Source organism: Podarcis bocagei, assembly GCF_964188305.1.
Source record: "Podarcis bocagei genome assembly, chromosome: 6".
NCBI lineage: Eukaryota > Metazoa > Chordata > Lepidosauria > Squamata > Lacertidae > Podarcis > Podarcis bocagei.
In genome coordinates this window covers 28,542,945-28,564,531 of record NC_138130.1, presented here as the reverse complement: position 1 = coordinate 28,564,531, position 21,587 = coordinate 28,542,945, and the positions used below count along the sequence as shown (strand labels likewise).

At 42.3% G+C, this 21,587-nt stretch overlaps 1 protein-coding gene across 1 annotated transcript in view; it reads right to left on the bottom strand.

Annotated features, from left to right (window-relative positions):
- Positions 1-21,324, bottom strand: part of EDAR (ectodysplasin A receptor) — an 83,318-nt gene extending 61,994 nt beyond the window's left edge. Inside the window, exon 1 of the mRNA XM_081198511.1 lies at positions 21,030-21,324. The gene's annotated coding sequence lies outside the window, so the exon portion shown is untranslated. The remainder of the gene's footprint in view (positions 1-21,029) is intronic.
- Between the last annotated feature and the right edge of the window lie 263 nt (positions 21,325-21,587).

The window sequence follows — 21,587 nt, the reverse complement described above, 5'->3', positions numbered from 1 at the left end:
TAATCATCATCATCATCTTTTATTTGTATCCCGCCCTCCCCGGGTGAAACTGGGCTCAAGGCGGCTAACATCAAATATATGACCTTGGTATAAAATCAAACAATAATTAAATTACCTCCTAAAAACAAGTCAGGATCAAATTGTAGGCTTAGTACCTTTTCCAAATGCTGTATGCGATATATTTTCTTTCTACTATATATTTTGGAAAATTGTCCATTTGTTGGTTATCCATTTGGACACCACTTAAGACATCGTAACCAAACTTTGCATGATGGTTAGGGAGCTCAAGGAGTAGGTTTTTGTCTATGTTGACTACGATTGACCACCATTTTGAATCAAGATGGTGGGCTGAACCTCTCAAAACTTCCCTGATTTTAACAAAATTTTGCAAGGTGGTTTCTCAGATCAAGGAGTAGATTTTCATCTATATTTGGATTCAATGCCATTTTGAATCAAGAAGCCAGAACCTTTAAAAACTGCACTGATTTTAGTCACTTATTTCAAAACTGCCTTGATTTTTCTTTCTTTCTTAGAATTCCCAAACAACACTCAATATTTTATATCTGAGGAAATCATGGTATTTTCGTCTTTGTAGTTTGGCTGTATGTGTTTCAGAAATAACTAGAAATTACTGTATGAGTATGCAACATTTTTATCAAATACAAGACACACCATTTCTCTTCACTAGGAGCAAATCTACACTGGTCAGTTATAACGTTAAAATGCATTATAAAATTTGTGACAGCAGAGGGCTCTGTAGAACGGCAATCCATCATCAATGGGAAACTGCATTGAGAGCTGCTATTACATTTTTTTAAAGCGTTTTTGCAATCGGTGTAGATCCAGCCCAAATCATGTCATGTTGTGGGTTTGAGAATAAAATAAAAGTTCTTGAAGGATGTGAGCTCCCCAGTTTTGTAATCTTGACACATTTTATTTAAAACACTGAGAGATAACAAATTCCATTCCTGTCTGACAACCTCACAATGTCATTTCAGCAACCTCTTAATGCATTACTATTACTTTTCATTTTCTTTTGCTGTTGATTATGTTGTTGCACCAAGTATGGCAACAATTTCCCTTTACAGGAGGACTAGATGTCCTGCTAGTGTGGGACTTGCAAAGTATTGCTGTTTAGGGCATGCTTGTTCTGAATTGCCTGGAAAAACCCTTGATTCCCTCAAAGTAGGAGAAAGGCACACATCTAAAATATTGTTTGGTTGCCATTTGCAAGCAATTAAAACTAATTGCACTTCTTATCTAGATGTGGAAAGTAATTCTCTGGAAGGTAATTTTCTGCACCGAGGTGCTACAATCATAAAATGTATGGCCCAGTCCTAAAACTTGCTGAACCAAATAATAGCTTAGTTTATAATCCTGGGGTGAATAATGAGAACAAAAGAATGGAGAACTGCATTGCTCAAGATGAGCAAAAGCCCTCGTCCAGCCTTCTGTCTCATACATCAGTCACCGGGCGCCCTGAGGGAAGCTTTTAAGCAAGACACGATATCCTGCTGTTGTTCCTTTCTATTAATATGGAAATCTCATCCCCAAATATAGCCTTTGATAGGTATGGCCCTATTAAAAAGTATTAGCTTTCTTTGAAGAATGTCTATGCTGGTGGTTGTCATAAGATCTAGTGACAATGTATTTCTTAAGATCTAAATTGTTTGTTGTGGTCATACTCTGAATTGGGTTACTGTGTTCACTCCTTCCACACCACTCTGAATCCGTTTTATACATTTCTAACTTGTGTCTCTTAGGGTGCTTCCAGACTGTCACTATTCTCATGTGGGATTGAATCACATACCAGCAAATATAGATACCTGGGAGATCTCATACAACGAAAGAGTGGACTTTTCCAATAAGAAAAGAGGCAGGGAAATGCACTGGGAAGAGTGGGATAACATTTGCTTTGATGCAACTTCGTCTAATCTCCCACCAAATAAATCTGAGCAAGTGTCCATTAAATACCCAACATCCCCTAAACTCTTTGCAAACAAATCAGGATGAATGTTCAGCAAACAGGCCATCTGAGAGCTCCCTTAATTGTCCCCTTATTTTTTTAAAAAACATAAATTACTAAAAGCCCAATGCTGATGTAAACTTTCTTGAGGAGAAGCTCCACTGCTTCCACCAGGAATTCAGGTTAGGTTAAAATATGAGTTTTTTGAGGGGCTTTTTTAAAGAAAAAATCAACCAGGATCAGAAACCGTAGTTTGATCCTGGCTTGTTTCAATAAAACATAGTTTAAGCACAGTTTCTTTCTCTTTATCAAGCATAATAACAAACCATGGTTAGTTTAAATCTAGAAGTAGATTCTTCCAGTATCCTCCTTTGACGGGCACAGGAGGTATACAAATTTTAATGATGATGATGATGATAATAATGTGGGCAGGGGGAATGGTCAATCACCAAGTCTTAAGGGGGCTTGTTCCAACAATGGAACATTGTTACATCCAAACCAGGCCATTGTTAGGAAGCCTCAGCAAAAGTAGAATTTGAAAAGGTGAGAGAAAAACAAAAGGTAGTTTTACAGTGGATCTCCTGTTCAATAGGTTTTACTTATTTGAAACGTTTATTTAAATTGTTAATCTGCATGTAACTTGTCGTGTTTGAAGATAATAAAACACATAGTTTAAATCTGTGGCACAATTAGCGTTGACACTATAGGCCCCCCGGGTCAAGTGGGAGAGGGGAGACCTCAGGAGAACAGAGAAACCTAATTACTCGGGAGCTCCATAGAATTCAATGGGGTTTCTTTCTAGTAAACACATGGATTTGAGCTGCAAAACTATGAATGTACTCCAGTCCTTGTACTTTGGCTTGTTTCTTGTCCTACAATACTCAACTTTTTATTCTAAGAATAAGAGTAATTATTCATTGTTTCAGGGTTTTGTTTGTTTGCAGAGATCAAGGCCCAAGGCAGAAACCAGCATCCTCTGCACACCTTCAAAGCTTTCATTTCAAGTTAACATTTCACTGCTTTTCATCTCGGTCTTCCCCTCCCCATATCTGTGAATAGCCTTGCGATGATCTTGGTCTGCTACAGATGGTTTCCTGTTCTTTGTGCCAAATGTGAAATAGCTATAAAACTTGAAAAGGGTTTGAGGTTGTCACTGCATGAAAAATTACATTTTGGGGAGAAAATTAAATATGAGCCTTATCCTTTAATTGCTTCGCTTTAATCTTGTTTCATAAAACGAAGTTTTTTTGTTTTTTACCCCGAAAACCTGATCTCCAAAGTTTCCGCTAACATGACCTGAAGGGCAAAAATATCGTTAGGCGTTTCAGTCAGGTATCCTTCAACAAAAGCGGCAGCATCAACAACAAAAGAATAATGAGCTAGTTCCATTTCAGTTACAACCAAAATGACACTCTCTTCATTTGAGAAGTGTCGTTCCTTTGGCTCCCCTCCACGGTGATAGGGAACGAAATCCCGAGTAGAAAAGATAAAAGCTATGGGAAACAGCTTTATATTATGTGAAACCTTCAGTCCAGAGATGGGAGACCTGTGCTCCTCCACCTTTGAGAGACTTCAGCTCCCATCAACCCCAGCCAGCATAGCTAATGGTCAGGAATGATGGGAGTTGAAGTCCAGGTTCCCCACCCCTGCTGTAGTCCATTGTGTTGGTAAATTATCCTTCGAGTCCATCGGGGATTATAAGGACCCTAATCATATCTGCTCAAAAGTAAATCCCTTTGAGCCCAACTTTACCTCAATGGGGTCCACTCCCAGGTTAATGGGTTTAGGCAGCCTATCAACACTTAGCTGGGAACAAACCCTATCAAACATAGTGGGACGTACTTCTGAGGAAATATGCATAGCATATGCATAATGAACCCTCTGTTAATGAATATTTACACAACAACAAGAACTGCAGAGAAGAGATTCTCACAGTAGCTTTCCCCCTGAAGCTCTTATTACTGTAGCTCAATGGGGGAAAGGCAGGTATGGCTTCACACCTAGTTTGACTCTTCGTCTTTGAATCCAGTGTTGTGGTCTTGATCCAAACTGGATCCTTCACACAGCTGCTTTTAACAACAACAACAACAACAACAACAACAACAACAACACATCAGGAGACCCATCAAGGTTCTGCACCTCACATCTGGTTTGCACCTGAATGTTACAGCAAGACTATAATCATACATACTCTTTCCTGGAGAGTAAGTCCCTTTGAATAGGCATGTATAAGATTGCACACAAAAACACTATTTGTGTCTTTAAATGCAAAAACAAGCCTCCATGTCGGGCACCATCAATTGTCAGTGTGTTCACACATGCTTTGTTTTAGGGCTGTGGAAATTAGCTGACAGCTACTTCTGCAGGTCATGGATCCATATGCTCCTGCTCACCACCCTCCTACACTGCCATACACTTTTTATAAGAAAAAGTTAAACCCTACATAATATTTGTATAACTAGAGCTCTTTTTAAAAAGGGGGTTGGTGTGGGGACTTTTGTGAGGTGAGAGCTGCAACAACTATCTATTGACCATCCTACTAGTCCCACTGTAACAGACTCAGGTAATTTCAATATAATTATCTCCATCCCTCCCACCATCATGTGAATTCCATTTGCCTCTACAAAATGCTTATAATCTCATAAAGTGCTTTGGCCACTTGTTTCTTCAGGCACATGAGAGACGTGTATTGGATCTTCTGTTTTTCTTCTAGCTACCTTAGGATAGATAACAACAGCGTTGTTACCAGGGCACGATGAATTAATGGACATTCTCATTCATAATGAGCAGAGGCCCTTGAGATCATGTATGGGGATTCTGAGACCCTGATGATGATGTTAGCTCACGTTAGCTCCACTCAGCATGGTCTGGGATGATGGGAGTTGTAGTCCAACTATTTATGGAAGTGCAAAGGCTTCCCATCTCTTCTCTAGGCCCCAGCGTTTCCAGATGTACAACTCTAATCCTCCAACCAGCATTGAATACTAGATTATGATGTTCTTCAGCAGTTGCCTAGCTTGCAGCTGGTTTGTTTCTGAGCCTTGAGGTTTCCAATATTTAAATCGTGTTCCAGAATGAATAAGATAAGAATCAAACAGCGCATGATGATCAACACATCTAAGAGCCAGTCAACTCAAATATATTGCTTTTCATCTTAACAGCTGTCTTTTTAACCCTCACTAGATAAGCCAAGAAAAATATTTGTTCGAGAGAGAAACACCCGCATTGCATTATATGTTGTGAAAACAGGATAAAAATAGCAACACGAATACATACGAAAGTACGGCAGTGCTTGTTTTGGAAGGACACAATAACCATCATCATCATCGATGATAGCGGCCGCAGTTCTCTTGAGTGCCAGTTCTTATGTAGCCAAAACTGTGCCACCCACTCACAAGAGGGAGGGACCAGCATGCCTGGGAAATCCCTGAGGTTTGCAGAAAGGCAATAACCTAAGGGGACCAATAAAACCAGGCCGATGTAGCATGCTCAGTAGGCACAGAATGCTGACTGGTGGCTAAGGTGGGAGAGAATGGAAAAACTGATGGGCAGGGAAATTGAATGGAACACTGAGCAAATGCATTCCACATCGCAATATTTTGGTGCGCATATATATATATATATATATATATATATATATATATATATATTTGCTTTCGTAGATTTTCACGGGTACAGGAATGCAGGTTTTGGTGTCTTCGGGTGTCTTCCCGTGTAAGAGTTGGGGTGTCTAGGCGACGTTTCGACGAGGTCTCACTCGTCATCTTCAGGCTGGTGCTTTCGGCTTCTTGTTACTAGAACAGAGCAGGATCTCAGTGTTTGAGTTCCTATAAATACTGTTGAGGGGGTGTGGTGTATAGCCTCCAACGTTCTGGGCAGAGAGGGAGTTCCCAGGTTAGTGTGCCTTTTCTTCTTTTGTTCCTTAATTACTTGAGGGATATCTTGAGTGATTTCTTGAGTGATATTCTGAGTACCACTTAGGAGGGTCATTAGGTGTGGATTAGTTGCTAAAGCTTTCGTGTCTTGACCTCTTGAGCTTGTAAAGAGTTTTTCTGAGAAGATGGCTGTACTGCACTTAGTTGTGCTCTGGCTTGGCTTCGTGTATAGGGGCGAGCTGTGGTTTTGTGCCCTGTGCCAGCCAGATCTGTGTAGGGATTGCAGGGGGGTGCAGCATCCGGAGGTGCCACTATGGTTTGGCTACTGGATGGTGTCTGTACTTTATCTGTGGAGAGGGTCTGGGTTTGGGTCTGGTGTGGTTGATTGGAGATGGCGTTCTGTGTGTCTCTGGTTCTGGTGTCGGTTTTTGTGGGGAGGGCTAATTTCCAGATGTCTGGCAGGCGGGACGTGTCGTCACGCTTGTTCATGTTGTGAGGGTGTTTCTCTATCTCGATGGCTTCCATGATTATTCTCTTGTGGTGATGTTCCATGTTAAAGAGCAATTTGGAATCTGCAAAATTAATTTCGTGTCCTGTTTCTTTCATGTGTTGGTAAAGAGAGGAAGTTTTTTCTTCTTTTTTGACGGCATTCTTGTGTTCTGCGATACGTGCATTTATTCGTCTGTTTGTTTGTCCAATGTACGTGGCTGGGCAGACTTTGCAGGGTATTTCATAGACCCCTTGGTTTTCTAACTGGATTTTATCTTTTGGGTTTCTGAGGATATTGGCTATTTTTTGGTTGGTGCAAAAGGCTGTTTTGATATTGTGTTTATGGAGGATTTTGCTAATTTTATCTGTAGTGCCCTTGATATAAGGAAGGAGGGCCATGCCATTGTTTTCTTCTGTGTCTTGGTTTTTTGGGGGTGTTTCTTTTTGGATTAGCTTCGTAACCCTGTTTTGTTGGTATCCGTTGGCGATTAACACATTTGAGAGATTCTGTAACTCAGTTGTCAAGTGGTCTTTGTCAGCCAGGCGTTTGGTTCTGGAGATGAGAGTCTTGGCTACGGAGTTTATTTGTGCAGGGTGGTGGTGTGATTGTGCATGTAAGTAGCGGTTGGTGTGTGTTTTTTTCCGGTAGATAGTGTGTCCTAGGGAGCCATCAGGTTTTTTGTAGATTAGGACGTCAAGGAAGGGAAGTTGGTTGTTGGCTTCTATTTCCATAGTGAATTGTATTTTGGGGTGTAGGCTGTTGAGATGTGTGAGGAAGTTATCTAGTTTTTCCTTCCCGTGTGGCCAAATTACAAAGGTGTCGTCAACATATCTGAGCCAAAGTTTGGGTTTGTGTTCTGACTTGTCTAAAGCATTGGTTTCAAAGTGTTCCATGTACAGATTTGCGATGACCGGTGAGAGGGGTGATCCCATAGGTGCTCCTTCTATCTGTTTATATCTTTGTCCATTGTGGATGAAGTACGTGTTGGTTAGGCAGTGGTTGGTCAGGTCCAGGATGTATTCGGGTGGATTGTATTTGTTTTGAATGGCTGTCAAGGCTTCATTAATGGGCACTTGTGTGAAGAGAGATACAACATCGAAGCTCACAAGTAGGTCATCGGGATGTAGGTTTTGCTTCTTTATTGTTTCTATGAACTGGAAGGAGTTTGTAACGTGTGAAGCGATAGATTCTGCATAGGGCTGAAGTTGCTTAGCGAGAAATTTAGCGAGATTTTGTAGAGGTGAGCCTATGGAGCTGACTATTGGTCTGAGTGGTGTTCCTTCTTTGTGTATCTTGGGGAGACCGTAGAGTTTGGGGCATCTGGATGATTTTTCTCTGGGGATGATTCTTAGCTGGATTTCTTCACTGATAGGAGAGGCTTTTATTTTGGATTTGGTGGTTTTTTCCAGATAGGTGGTGGGATCTGTTTTTATAGGTTGGTAGGTAGGGTCTTGGAGTAGATTTGATAGTTTTGCTTGGTAGTCCGATGTGTTCATCACAACAGTGGCATTACCTTTGTCTGCTGGGAGAATGATTATGTTGTTGTCTTTCCTCAGGTTGGTGAGTGCTTTCTGTTCTTCTTTGTGTAAATTGCTTCTGGGTGGTTTGCTGGAGCAGAGGATGTTGGTGACTTCAAGTCTGATTTTATTGGCTTCATCTGGGTTGATTTTGGTTAGGCTAGCTTCGACTCCGCATATGATGTTTTCCGTGGGGATGCGTCTCGGGGCGACTGCAAAGTTGAAACCTTTGGAGAGTACTTTGGTTTCAGTTGAGGTGAGGATCCTGTCCGATATGTTATGTACTGTTTGTTTCATGGGTTGTTGTGGAGGGTGGCTGGGCTTCTGGCGTTTCTCTAGTTTGTGGAGTTTGTTGGTGTGTGTGTCTGTCTTATGTGTGGACTCTGTTTCAGCTCTCCAAACGGCTAGTTGTTTGCATTTGTCCCAGAGTGCAGGGTGGATTTTGTTACAGAGTTTGAGGTGAAGAGTGAGCAGATCTTTGTTGGTTTGGTTTAGTAGGTATCTTTTCTTATGAAGTTCGTTTCTGATTAGGGATAGTTCAGTTCGTTTCAGGATCCTTTCGGTAGCTGGGGTTTTAGAGTGGAATTTAAGTTGGAAGCATGTGGGAATTAAGTTGTTGTCTCGGCAGTTGCGTAGGAACAAGAGATCACATAAGATGGTGGCTCTTCGGATTTCTAGTTTCTCGTAGGTTCTTGTCAGCTGGAAGGTTTCCTCCCCGTAGAGGTGAGATATTTGCTTTCGTAGATTTTCACGGGTACAGGAATCATCCCCAGAGAAAAATCATCCAGATGCCCCAAACTCTACGGTCTCCCCAAGATACACAAAGAAGGAACACCACTCAGACCAATAGTCAGCTCCATAGGCTCACCTCTACAAAATCTCGCTAAATTTCTCACTAAGCAACTTCAGCCCTATGCAGAATCTATCGCTTCACACGTTACAAACTCCTTCCAGTTCATAGAAACAATAAAGAAGCAAAACCTACATCCCGATGACCTACTTGTGAGCTTCGATGTTGTATCTCTCTTCACACAAGTGCCCATTAATGAAGCCTTGACAGCCATTCAAAACAAATACAATCCACCCGAATACATCCTGGACCTGACCAACCACTGCCTAACCAACACGTACTTCATCCACAATGGACAAAGATATAAACAGATAGAAGGAGCACCTATGGGATCACCCCTCTCACCGGTCATCGCAAATCTGTACATGGAACACTTTGAAACCAATGCTTTAGACAAGTCAGAACACAAACCCAAACTTTGGCTCAGATATGTTGACGACACCTTTGTAATTTGGCCACACGGGAAGGAAAAACTAGATAACTTCCTCACACATCTCAACAGCCTACACCCCAAAATACAATTCACTATGGAAATAGAAGCCAACAACCAACTTCCCTTCCTTGACGTCCTAATCTACAAAAAACCTGATGGCTCCCTAGGACACACTATCTACCGGAAAAAAACACACACCAACCGCTACTTACATGCACAATCACACCACCACCCTGCACAAATAAACTCCGTAGCCAAGACTCTCATCTCCAGAACCAAACGCCTGGCTGACAAAGACCACTTGACAACTGAGTTACAGAATCTCTCAAATGTGTTAATCGCCAACGGATACCAACAAAACAGGGTTACGAAGCTAATCCAAAAAGAAACACCCCCAAAAAACCAAGACACAGAAGAAAACAATGGCATGGCCCTCCTTCCTTATATCAAGGGCACTACAGATAAAATTAGCAAAATCCTCCATAAACACAATATCAAAACAGCCTTTTGCACCAACCAAAAAATAGCCAATATCCTCAGAAACCCAAAAGATAAAATCCAGTTAGAAAACCAAGGGGTCTATGAAATACCCTGCAAAGTCTGCCCAGCCACGTACATTGGACAAACAAACAGACGAATAAATGCACGTATCGCAGAACACAAGAATGCCGTCAAAAAAGAAGAAAAAACTTCCTCTCTTTACCAACACATGAAAGAAACAGGACACGAAATTAATTTTGCAGATTCCAAATTGCTCTTTAACATGGAACATCACCACAAGAGAATAATCATGGAAGCCATCGAGATAGAGAAACACCCTCACAACATGAACAAGCGTGACGACACGTCCCGCCTGCCAGACATCTGGAAATTAGCCCTCCCCACAAAAACCGACACCAGAACCAGAGACACACAGAACGCCATCTCCAATCAACCACACCAGACCCAAACCCAGACCCTCTCCACAGATAAAGTACAGACACCATCCAGTAGCCAAACCATAGTGGCACCTCCGGATGCTGCACCCCCCTGCAATCCCTACACAGATCTGGCTGGCACAGGGCACAAAACCACAGCTCGCCCCTATACACGAAGCCAAGCCAGAGCACAACTAAGTGCAGTACAGCCATCTTCTCAGAAAAACTCTTTACAAGCTCAAGAGGTCAAGACACGAAAGCTTTAGCAACTAATCCACACCTAATGACCCTCCTAAGTGGTACTCAGAATATCACTCAAGAAATCACTCAAGATATCCCTCAAGTAATTAAGGAACAAAAGAAGAAAAGGCACACTAACCTGGGAACTCCCTCTCTGCCCAGAACGTTGGAGGCTATACACCACACCCCCTCAACAGTATTTATAGGAACTCAAACACTGAGATCCTGCTCTGTTCTAGTAACAAGAAGCCGAAAGCACCAGCCTGAAGATGACGAGTGAGACCTCGTCGAAACGTCGCCTAGACACCCCAACTCTTACACGGGAAGACACCCGAAGACACCAAAACCTGCATATATATATATATATATACACACACACACACACTACTTGCTCATTTACAGTTTGTATTTGGAAGAACTTTTAAGGCACTTACCCCAGTCACAGAAATATGAGTCAATCCTTAGAATGCTAAGGATCAGCTAAATTCTCATAAATGGGTACAGTGGTACCTCGGGTTAAGAACTTAATTCGTTCTGGAGGTCCGTTCTTAACCTGAGGTACCACTTTAGCTAATGGGGCCTCCAATTGCCGCCGCACGATTTCTGTTCTCCTCCTGAAGCAAAGTTCTTAACCCGAGGTACTATTTCTGGGTTAGCGGAGTCTGTAACCTGAAGCGTCTATAACCCGAGGTACCACTCTATATGTGTACAAGGAAACAATTTGAGTCACACAGGTTCTGCTCTCCCCTGCTGCCTCCTATGCCTCTCCTGAGGTTTCTCCACAGAAGTTTGGGGAGCAGAAAGGAAGAGGAAGTTCTGCTGTATGAGTCAAAGTCGTTATGCTAACTGGGCAGCTTCACTGGATGCAACCCTTTTTGTATTACCCTCCAGAACGAGGCCCCAGAATGGTAATTTTCAGTCTGTAGTCTAATCTGTGCTATCATCATTATCATTCCAGGGACCATAGGATGGCAGTCCAGGTCATCCGAAAGGGGCATTATCCACTAACTGGCAGTCTTATAAAGGGTTTCTGCATATATAACATGATCTAATAATTTCAAGGCAGCTGGGGGAAAGTATAAATCTGTTTATCATCTCGCAGGAGAGAGGGGAACTCAAATGGTGGTGATTGACAGGATTATTCTAGGAAAGCATCATAAATCAAAACCAGCAAGCATGGGGGGAGAGGAATCTCCTGAGAGCTGCCAGGACACTGGACATGTATAAAAGATTAGATGTCTGGAATCTATGCCAAAATGGGACAGGGATCTGGGATGGTTTTAAAAAGCACTGTCTCCTCCAATAGACTCAACAGAGGACAGCCATGATTATGAGCTAGCTTGATGCTTATGTTTTTTCTCCAGTGTAACCCAAAGATTGTAGTTTGCATCTAAATGCCAAATGTTGCAGCCAAGTGGTGGTGCAAAGCCACAAGACACAACAAAATACAAGCTTGTGCAATTCTAGGAAAACACAGATCCTATTTATTTCAAGGGCAAAGATTATTACAATATAGGATTATATATTCGTGCATATTACAAAATTTCGCAGTAGTTATAACACTCTTGAAATCCCGCTGTATGATTAACTCCTTCCTTTTTTGGGTGTGTGGGGTGTTAGGGGAGGGTAGTACCTCTGGGGGAACACGTCGTTCTCCTTCTAGGGTAGTTTGTCCACCTTTGGTTCCGCCGCCCACCCGCACTCAGCTCTCACCTGGGGCTCCTAGAAGCTGTCAGCATGTGACAACAGCCACACACCAGGAAATGAACGAGTGGCTAAACCAGGTGACGGCAGCCAATGGGGCTCAAACCCTCAGTTACTTAGGGACCCCCCCCCCCCTGCATGCAAAGACTGGCTCCATCTGATTCAGCAGATGGGACCACTAGAGGGTCCAGTGTTCAAGAAGGCGGTTTCTGCAAGTGCTGTAGAGGGAAGAGAAGGGCTGATTGGGCTCGTCCCCCTGGAAGGTAGCCCATCTAGACGGAAAACTCTGATCCTAACTCTCTGCTGCCTTGTGGGATAGATTCTGGAGAAGAGCAGGCTAAGGAGTAAACCCTACACAAATGCAGAGTGGAGTCTCTAAGATGGTTGGGTGGCGCCTTGTACGTATCCTTCCAGCAAGTCCTTGCAGCCAAGCTGGTGCCAAATGTACTGCTCTGCTTTCCTTTGGACCACTTCAGCAAGGCCAAGGGGGGCAGCTCAGGATCCACACTGCTTTGGCTTGCACTCCAGGAGGTCACTTTGGTGCTGCTATTGCAGCAGTTTGATTTCACCCTTGGAGGCGAATTCCACTGCCTTTCGAGACAGATAGATGCCAACAATTTATTTCAAAGGAAAGGATTATTACTACAGTATCTAGGATAGGATTGCCATATTTGAAAAAGTGAAAATCCGGACACAAAAGTTGCTGAGTGTTGTTGGTTTTTTTTGTTTTTTGTTTTGGCAAAGTTGTTGTTAGCTATTTTTTTATATAGCTTAGCGGAAATTCTGCCCGAATGCCAGTTTCGACAGGCGAATCCCAGCTATGTCCAGGAAATTCTGGACGTATGGCAGCCCTAATCTAGGATTAGATATTCATGTATATTATTTTTCACAGTAGCTGTAACATTCTTGAAATCCCACTGTATTATTAACTCTTTCTAGAGTGTTTAAGGATAATATACCATGGGCAATTAGTAGAAGTATTTGCATGGAACAACACTTCTGTTATGTATAGAATTATATAACATGAGTAGTAAAGAAAGCCTATCAGATGTGTTTTCACAGGCAACAAATGTGAGCAGCCATCCTGTTTATTTAGTGTTTTCATTAAGTCATTTCCATCCTGCCATTGGGAGCCAAACCCTCACAAGACAGCTTACAATATAAGAAATCAGGATTAAAACATTAATACAATACATGTCAAAACAATTTATAAAACAACCCATAGTCACTACTTTTCAGATGTCGTCGTATGAATTGTTTTGATATGTATTGTATTAATGTTTTAATCCAAAAGCAATATAAGCATATAACATCAGATTAAAATGTTGTCACCATGTTTTAATTTGATGTTGCTTAATGGCTAGTTTTGATATATATATATTTAGCTTAATATGGCAATCCAAATTTCTTATTTTGTAAATAATGCAGTGAAAGCTGAGGGGAAAATAGTAATTTCAGGATAAGTTTAAACTCTATGAGAGGGTGGCCAAGCAATGTTTTTGGGGGAGTTCCACTGACGTGGGACCACCGTGGATAAGAATTCGTCCTTGATACCCTGATATTGGCAGATCAGAGAATAGGGTCACACCCACACCATTCATTAAAAGCACATTGCTTCCTACAAAGAATCACCAGAACTGTATGTTGTTAAGGGTGCTGGGAATTGTAAATCTGCAAGAGATAAACTACAGTTCCCAGGATTCTTGGGAAGAAGTTATATGTGCTTCAGATATATGGTGTGGCTGTGACCAATTTAAGACCAATTTAAGTTCTGTTCCCATTCTACTCTTGTTTAAGAGAGATAATGAAGTTCTTTTCTAGCTTCTGGACACCTAGAAATGTCCATGCATGTGTAAAGAACCCTTCCAATAAATTTCCCAAATAGTCAAGGGCTATGATAGCAACACTTTAAATTGAGCCTGAAAATTGTTCCATCTGCCATCTTATTTTCCATCCAGAGATAAGATAGCACAACACCTGTCTGCTGTTAATTAGTTAAGAATAAAGTCCGTAGAATTCCATGGCAAGCTTGGTCCACAATAAAACTGAAACAAATACCTGAGGTTTCACGCAACTTTGCCCATCAGATTTCTGCACGAGATTTCAAAAACATAACTCACATTTGCATTTTGAACCTTCAGATTTGAATGTTTTAGACTTGTTGGCACCGTTCACTGGCATTCTTCAAATGTGAAACCTCGTAAGATGTCAACTGTCAAATACTAATTACTCTTGTGTGTTATCTTGCAAATCGCTTCAAAAGCACCTGGCAGGACACCACCATCAGCTTGTGCCGTTTGCAGTCCCAGGCAGGCGTCAAAAGCAGAAGCTCTCTCGAAACCCTAGCGAGCTGTTGTTCATGGCTGGTGGGATTTTCTCCAGGATCAATGGCACTATTTCAGAAAACGTGTTTGGAGAATTGCAGCCAGAAGGCGCCTGTGAAGATATTAACCATCACTCTATCTGCCTCGGGCCCTTTAGCGGAAAGGTTGTGGTAAACATACAGTTTGCTTCACATCTGTATGTTTTGAAAATCACACTATGACAGTGTTATCTCATGACTCAGAAGCATCTCTGTAGGCAGTTTGACTCTAATTGGCCCACAGGCCTATCTGCGATACACTGACTAAGGCTTGTAATCCATGAGTTTCCTTTCCCCCTTAATTAGTGATCCTGTGGTGTTTTGAAGTGTGCTCTTCCTTTCCCCGTTGCCTTCATTTTAACTTTATTTTAAAATGACATCCCAGGTTAAAAAGAAAACACTCAAGTCTTTAAGCTATTGAATACTTATGGGTCAAAGCCTTTCTAATGTATATGTGAGCATGCTGCATGTGAACTTGATTGCTTGTTCCTTGATTACTCATCTCTTGATGACTTTTAGTCAAATGTGTGGGCTGTCTCATTGAAAGGCATGTTGTTGTTTTTGAGGTAAGCTGATGCCAAACGAAAATTATGAGTGTGGTGCGCAAATCTTTCCTTCGCACCTGCAATTTATCACTTAGCTATACCGAATCTACATGTGTGAACGGTTCCTGTTTTGGAAAGAAGATACACATGTGTACATACATCTTAAAAAATGAACCCAGATATCTACTTTGCATAACGGGATGCCTGGTTTCTTTGCTCTCTCTGTGAATCACCGAGATTATCTCTAGAGGCTCCTCCAACCCCCCCAGCGCTTGGGACAGAAGATAAAGGAGATGCCCCACAGCAGAAGTAGATGGTGTGTTGGAATCTTATCCTGTGTGTTTTGTAAAAGGAAGGGCTTCTGCAAACTGCAGGCGAGTGAAACCTACTCTCTGCTGCATAGCCCTGGAGCTCTGGCATTCAGGCTGAAAGTAGGCCATTGCTCTGCAGTTGGTTTTGGTGTTATACAATCAGCACACATGAAGCTTTACAGAATGATAAATGAGGCAAGTTTCCTACTCCTAAGTAGCAGCAGATGTGAAAGAGCAGGCATGAAAGATTGATGATAAAGAGCTACGACCAATAAAAAAACAAAAAACAAACCCAGTGTAGATTCAGTTCTAACAAAAATGAGGGAAACCGAAAAGGTCCATGTCCACTTTACTGATGTTAACAACAACAACACCCACCACATCTGAAGTAGCTTTTATCCTTTATCTTTCTGTTCATGATGATTCATACTTGTGGCTCCCTGTATCATTTCAAATGGGTACCCTGTGGCCCCTGCTTACAAGCTGGCCAGTTATATCGGGCCTAAAAGCTTTAGACAAGGAGGAGAGCTAAATGGGGTACAAAGCTGGTTCATTTGGGTGAATGTGAGACTGCCCTACTAACCCCAGTCTGCTCTCTGCCAGTCCCCACCTGTCCAAGCGATTGCACTGCCTGTCAGCATTCTCCTCCTTAGTCTCCGGATTTCATGTTATATAGCGAGGAGGATGGAAGCAAAACTAGAATTAGTTGGCTCTGCCTGTCTTTGGCTCTGACTCCACCAATTCTTGGCTTCCTGGTCTTCCACCCCATCAGTCCTGATGGGCAGCAGCTACCACTGGGGACAAATATCCAAAACCACACAGCAGTGGCTCACTTTTCGTGTTTTACTTTTTGTCGAAATTGGGCATGGCCAACTGGTGGTCCATTGGCCACTCCTATAGCTTGATTTGACCTGCTTCTCTCTCCTGTCCCAAAACCATCCCTGCAGAGAATGCTTGTGAGTACATATATGTCCTGCAGCACATGAAATAGGTAGGAGGATTGCCTTAAAGTGGGAGGGGAAAGCTTCAGGGCTGGTGTGAGCACCTCAGCGTCTGTTTAGACACCTTCCTGCTGTGACGCCTAGTGACTTATACATGCTCTGAGCCTGACAGTAATAGCATATTTGCTGTGGGACTATCTGCCCCACAACCAGTCAAGGAGATTGTAGGCCTCCAAGCTCAGGAAGCAGGTCGGCAGGAGTTGACATTTCACTGCATTGTAGAAGACTCACTTGGAAGCACATTTCAGGTCTTTATTCTTGACATTAGTGGTACCATGCATTTGCAGTCCCTCCCATGCAGACAAAGAGCTTGTACTGGTGCAAAGGCTTCCTCCATAGTCTTAATCTCTGCATAAACATCCCAACCAGACCATTAGGTTATACTTGGAATTGGCATAGATAGAGCACGACTGAAGCAGATCAGAGTCCATTTTTATGATTTTTACTTATAGGATCCTGGCTGAAACCATTAAACATAATTTACAGGGCAATCCTGCATGTCTACTCAAAAGTAAGCCCAACTGAATAAAAGATGTCTTAAGCCCAGGAAACGGAGTATAGAATAGGATAGCAACCTTAATTTCCTTTAAAATGCAGCATTTTATGCATATTGCATTTGGTCAAACCATATTCTAAAATACAAATTGGCTTGTTTTGCAGGATGGCTGATGCAAAACTGCACTCCCCTAGCAATATTTCTTAGTGGTTTATTTCTCAGCTTTAGAAATTTGTTTCCTACCTATTTTGAATGAATTTGAACTTTGCGCATTTCTTAATATTTTATCTTCCTCTTCTAGGTTAGAGGGCATTTCATTATGAAATACTTTCTCCTCGTTAAAGTATTTATACCCTGTGGACAACTCACCTCCTCAACTTCTTTTTGATATGATAAATAGCTTGATCGTGCTAAGTTGCTAGCTGCTAGGCTTGTTTTCCAATCCTTAAAAATTCTCATAACTCTTCTCTTGAACGCTTTCCAATTACTTTTAATGTCTTTTTGTCAAAGTGGACATAATTCTAAACACAATGTTTCAGCAGTGCTATTAACATCACCTCTGCCCTCCCGCACCCTGTTCCTCAGTATATTTGTCTTCACATTTATTTCACAGTTAGAAGTAGTAGTGTTTAATTAACTGGTGGGCTAAAGCTGCAATTCTGTGCCCACTTACTAGGGGGCAAGTCCCTTTGAGCACTGCATTAATTACTTCTGAGAAAGATATGCACAGGTTTGGGCTGCATATTATTTGCACTTCTGCATCGCATGCACAAATTGGCATGTGTGATGGTTGCGCATGCATGCATTTTGCTGTGGTCCCATGTGAGATACATAGACTCTGGGCCACTGTGGCTTCCTGCATAGATCACTATTCCAAATGATTTCACTAGGAATCAAAGAGCAGTATATAACTCCAGATTTGTGTCAATGTAAGCAAGGTCAAACTTTGGCACAGGGAATGTTGTTTGAAGCCAGGAAAGCTGCTGCCAGGGGCAATTTATTTCCTTTGCTTAGGTTTTTCCTTTTTCCTTCCTTTTTTCAAGAATGAAAAAAAAAAGATGTCTTGGGGGAATAATTACAAACATTAACATTTAATAATTATTTTCTCCTTGGTGGCTTTCTTAAATGAAATATTTCAGAATTCCTCAGCCAAGGAAGATTAAATTAAATACTTCTGATCTGAGTCATTTAGCTGACTTCCTTTTGCCCACCTGAGCCAATTGCTACTTTTCTTTTTCATTATCTTGCATTCATTTGGCTCTTGTACAGTTTCACTGATTCTGCATCAGCTTCATATTCAGAATGATGGCCATGCTCAGTTCTGCCCCTATCAGCAGGACACACCCCACGGGGCTCCTGTTATGCCCAGTCTTGTGGCCCTCGCTCAATATATTTTCAGCAGTGAGCCTCATAACATATTGCCCGTAGCAGATCCCAGAATCAAAGCATCAGAAACTCAGAAGTACCGTACATTTCCTTCTATAAAACTATGTTTTTTTTACTCTAAAATAGTGTTCATAATCGGGGCTCGTCTTATACACAGATACATCTCCCCCCGTTTTCTTAAATCAGAGTACCCCATAATAGTAGGGGGCGTCTTGTACATGGGGTCGTCTTATACACGGAAAAATACGGTACATAATGTCCCTGTATAAATTAGCACTACACAATTTATAGAATCCAAGTCTTTACTTCCACGTGTTCATTGGCACAGTACAATAACTAATAATAACTAGAGTGGCACACACTGAGGCATAGGTGCCGAGTTGCAGCCAACTTTTTTGGGGGGGGGGCTGACATCATGCGTGCGATGCACATCTTGTGCATATGATGTCACACATGTCACATGCATGACGACTTGCATCAGGAGAGTGCCGACCAGGCATCTTCTCAATGTAACATTTGTGTGCCAGGCCGCACTGCTCTGCGCATCTCTCCTGACACTGTGCAACCCAGGGCAACATCCCGCCAGGCCTTCTCTGCCCCCTCAAGATAGGAGGGGGCTAAGCCCCAACCAAACAGACATGGGGGGGGGGCTGTAGACGCCTCAGCCCCATAGAATTGGCATGCCTACACTGAGAGACTAGAAAGTTAGACTCCTCCAGCTTATGAAAGTAAGGAGGGAAGAAAAAACTGCATAGATGTTGACAGAGATACAGATTTTGTTTTATTGCCATGCATAATAGCAGCAATAAAAGATAGCATGGTAATAAAATATTGGGATAGTTTTAGCAGCAGCAACAGTGGGTTCACACAGCATCCAACGGTTGAGAAGGGAATTTAAGGGCATATATAATTCATATTTTAGTCCCTGCAATATGTATCGTATACTGCAGGAACTGAAATATCAAAGTATTAGCATGGGAGAACACAGAAGAAAAAATCTAGCCCATAAAATTTAGAAAGGGCTCCTTCCCCACATGTGAAATTGTTGCTCCCCATCATCCTTGGGAGTATGTAAGATACTGTCACACCAACAAAATTGATGTTAATTTGTAAATATATATATATATTGAAAAGTAAGAAAAATTAATTGGCCCAAAGGCAAGTTTTTGACTGGATGACTTAGTAAGGACGAGAGGGTTTTCTTAATGGTCGGGGTCTGACCGCACTGGGATGGGGAAGGAACTTCCTGCTGTATTAGACTGGTTACTGACCAGAGGGATTAGTGAATGGGTAAACAAACTAAGGCCCAGGGGCCGGATCCGGCCCAATGGCCTTCTAAATCTGGCCCGCGGATGGTCCAAGAATCAGCATGTTTTTACATGAGTAGAATATGTCCTTTTATTTAAAATGTATCTCTGGGTTATTTGTGGGGCAAAGGAATTCATTAACCCCCCCAAAAAATATAGTCCAGTCCCCCACAAAGTCTGAGGGACTGTGGACCGGCCCCATGCTGAAAAGGTTTGTTGACCCTTGGATTAGTGCATTCAGGGCATGGCTGGCTAACCGGCATCAGCAGCTATTCACTTGACCTGACTCTTCACGTGGTGTGCTCTTCTCTCTGCATAGCTTGATGGGGGCAGCAGGTTGGAGCAGAGGCAGAGACCACCCTGCTTTTTAGCAGGAAATTATATTAGTTGATGCCTTTGAGAAGGCAGTTCGAAGAGTTGATCCTTGCGGAATCACACTGCCACGAAAAACAAGGAAAGCTAATTTTATATAGCTGAGCAGGAGTGAAACACAGGAATATCAGTAACTGACAAAGCGGTCAGGGCGTGCTTACAAAACTCAGGTGAGCAAAGACTGTGTTCCACCCAATGGAGGGAGGGATGTCCTGTGCCTTCAGGCCTTGATCCTCATGTTAAAGATGCCCCTATGCCATATAGCAAACGGATGGAAATGGAGAGCCAACAGCTGTCTGTGCTTGTCCTATCCATTTGCAGGAATGTAGTGACCACTGCTGGCCAAAGGATGATTAGATGGGCTGTTGGTCTGCAGATCTCTTACGTTCTTGCACAGTGCAAATCAGCTTTGGTCTCAAGAAATTATTACTGCAGATTTTAAGACAGCTGAGGAGCAGATCCAGTTTAGTCATGCAAGGAACAGATCCATTAAATGTTTCAGTCTGTATGGCTGTTAAAACAGCATTCCCTGGAACTCACGGATGTCTCCATGCACCTTTCCACTGCTGGTCAGAAATGCTAAAGAACATGCTTAAAGATCTAGCAGAATGCAATCATTTTCTTTCTAGCGCTTGGGTTCCCTGTTGCTCTAGCAATATTGAGAAAACTTTCTCCTGGAAACAAAACCGTACATGCTCCTAAACTTGTATTTACAGGTATGTAATTCCCCACATTCAATCAACCTCATCCCGGCGGGTGCTGAGGTGCCTTGCAGTAATATTCTTTGTTCCCGTCAGCGTATAAGTTATAAACATATTGCTGGTATTCTGTACAACTCAAATAACGAAGCTGCAGTCTCCAAGCACAAACTCTAAAATGCCAAAAAAACCAACCACCTATCAAAGCTTATTGTGGCCCATTGTTACAAATAGCCATATAGCAAAAACCCAACTTCTTGGATATATGCTCCATGCTGTATTACATGGGCACTACAAAGAAACAGAAGGAAACATCACACTTTGATTGAATCCTCAATGGAGAATGTGCCCACAGTTGTTTGGAAGACATATGGGGGTGGAGGATAAAAATGTGGAATCCAGGGCTTTCAGCACATCCCATGAGCGGAGGCGCTTCTCGTGAAATATAAAAAATGACAAGTATTTTGAAAACAGTATTTTGACTGCTGTATCCCGATCGCCGCCACGAAGAGTATCTAGCTTCCCCGAACATAAATTTCTTATGGAAAAGAAATCTTACCTTGCGCAGAATTAAAGAACAAAGCCGAAATCCAGCCAAGCAAGCAGTCTGTCACTAAAACGCTGACAATATCCAGTTTCGAGCTACTGCAGCGCTTTTTGCAGTTGCCTATGGGCATCACACCATCAGAGGCTGCAAGGCAGTTAGGTGGACCATATCTCATGGGTGTTCCAAGACCTACTGCTGTCCATAAAGGGCCACCATGTACCCTGTGCTTCGCTTGTCCTACACTTACTTTGCAGTCTCAGAGGACTTCCCCGCAACTTTCCCCTGAGTGGCTTTCCTTGGAGTTTGATAGATCTGAAAACTGCGAAAATAATGGGTTTCCCTTCTGTGGAAACTCACCTGCACCACCTAGGGGTCTAACACAGGATAGGGAAAGCTACTGGAATAGGACATAGGCTCCCTCCCTCGCAGAATTCTTTTGCCTGGGTTCACACTACAGTTTAATGCCAGATCTGATACAGCCTTGCTTTATTTAACATTATTTTTTATGATTATTTGTACCTTGTATTTGAGGATACAGATCATTCCAAAGCAGCTTAGTTACAGATGACG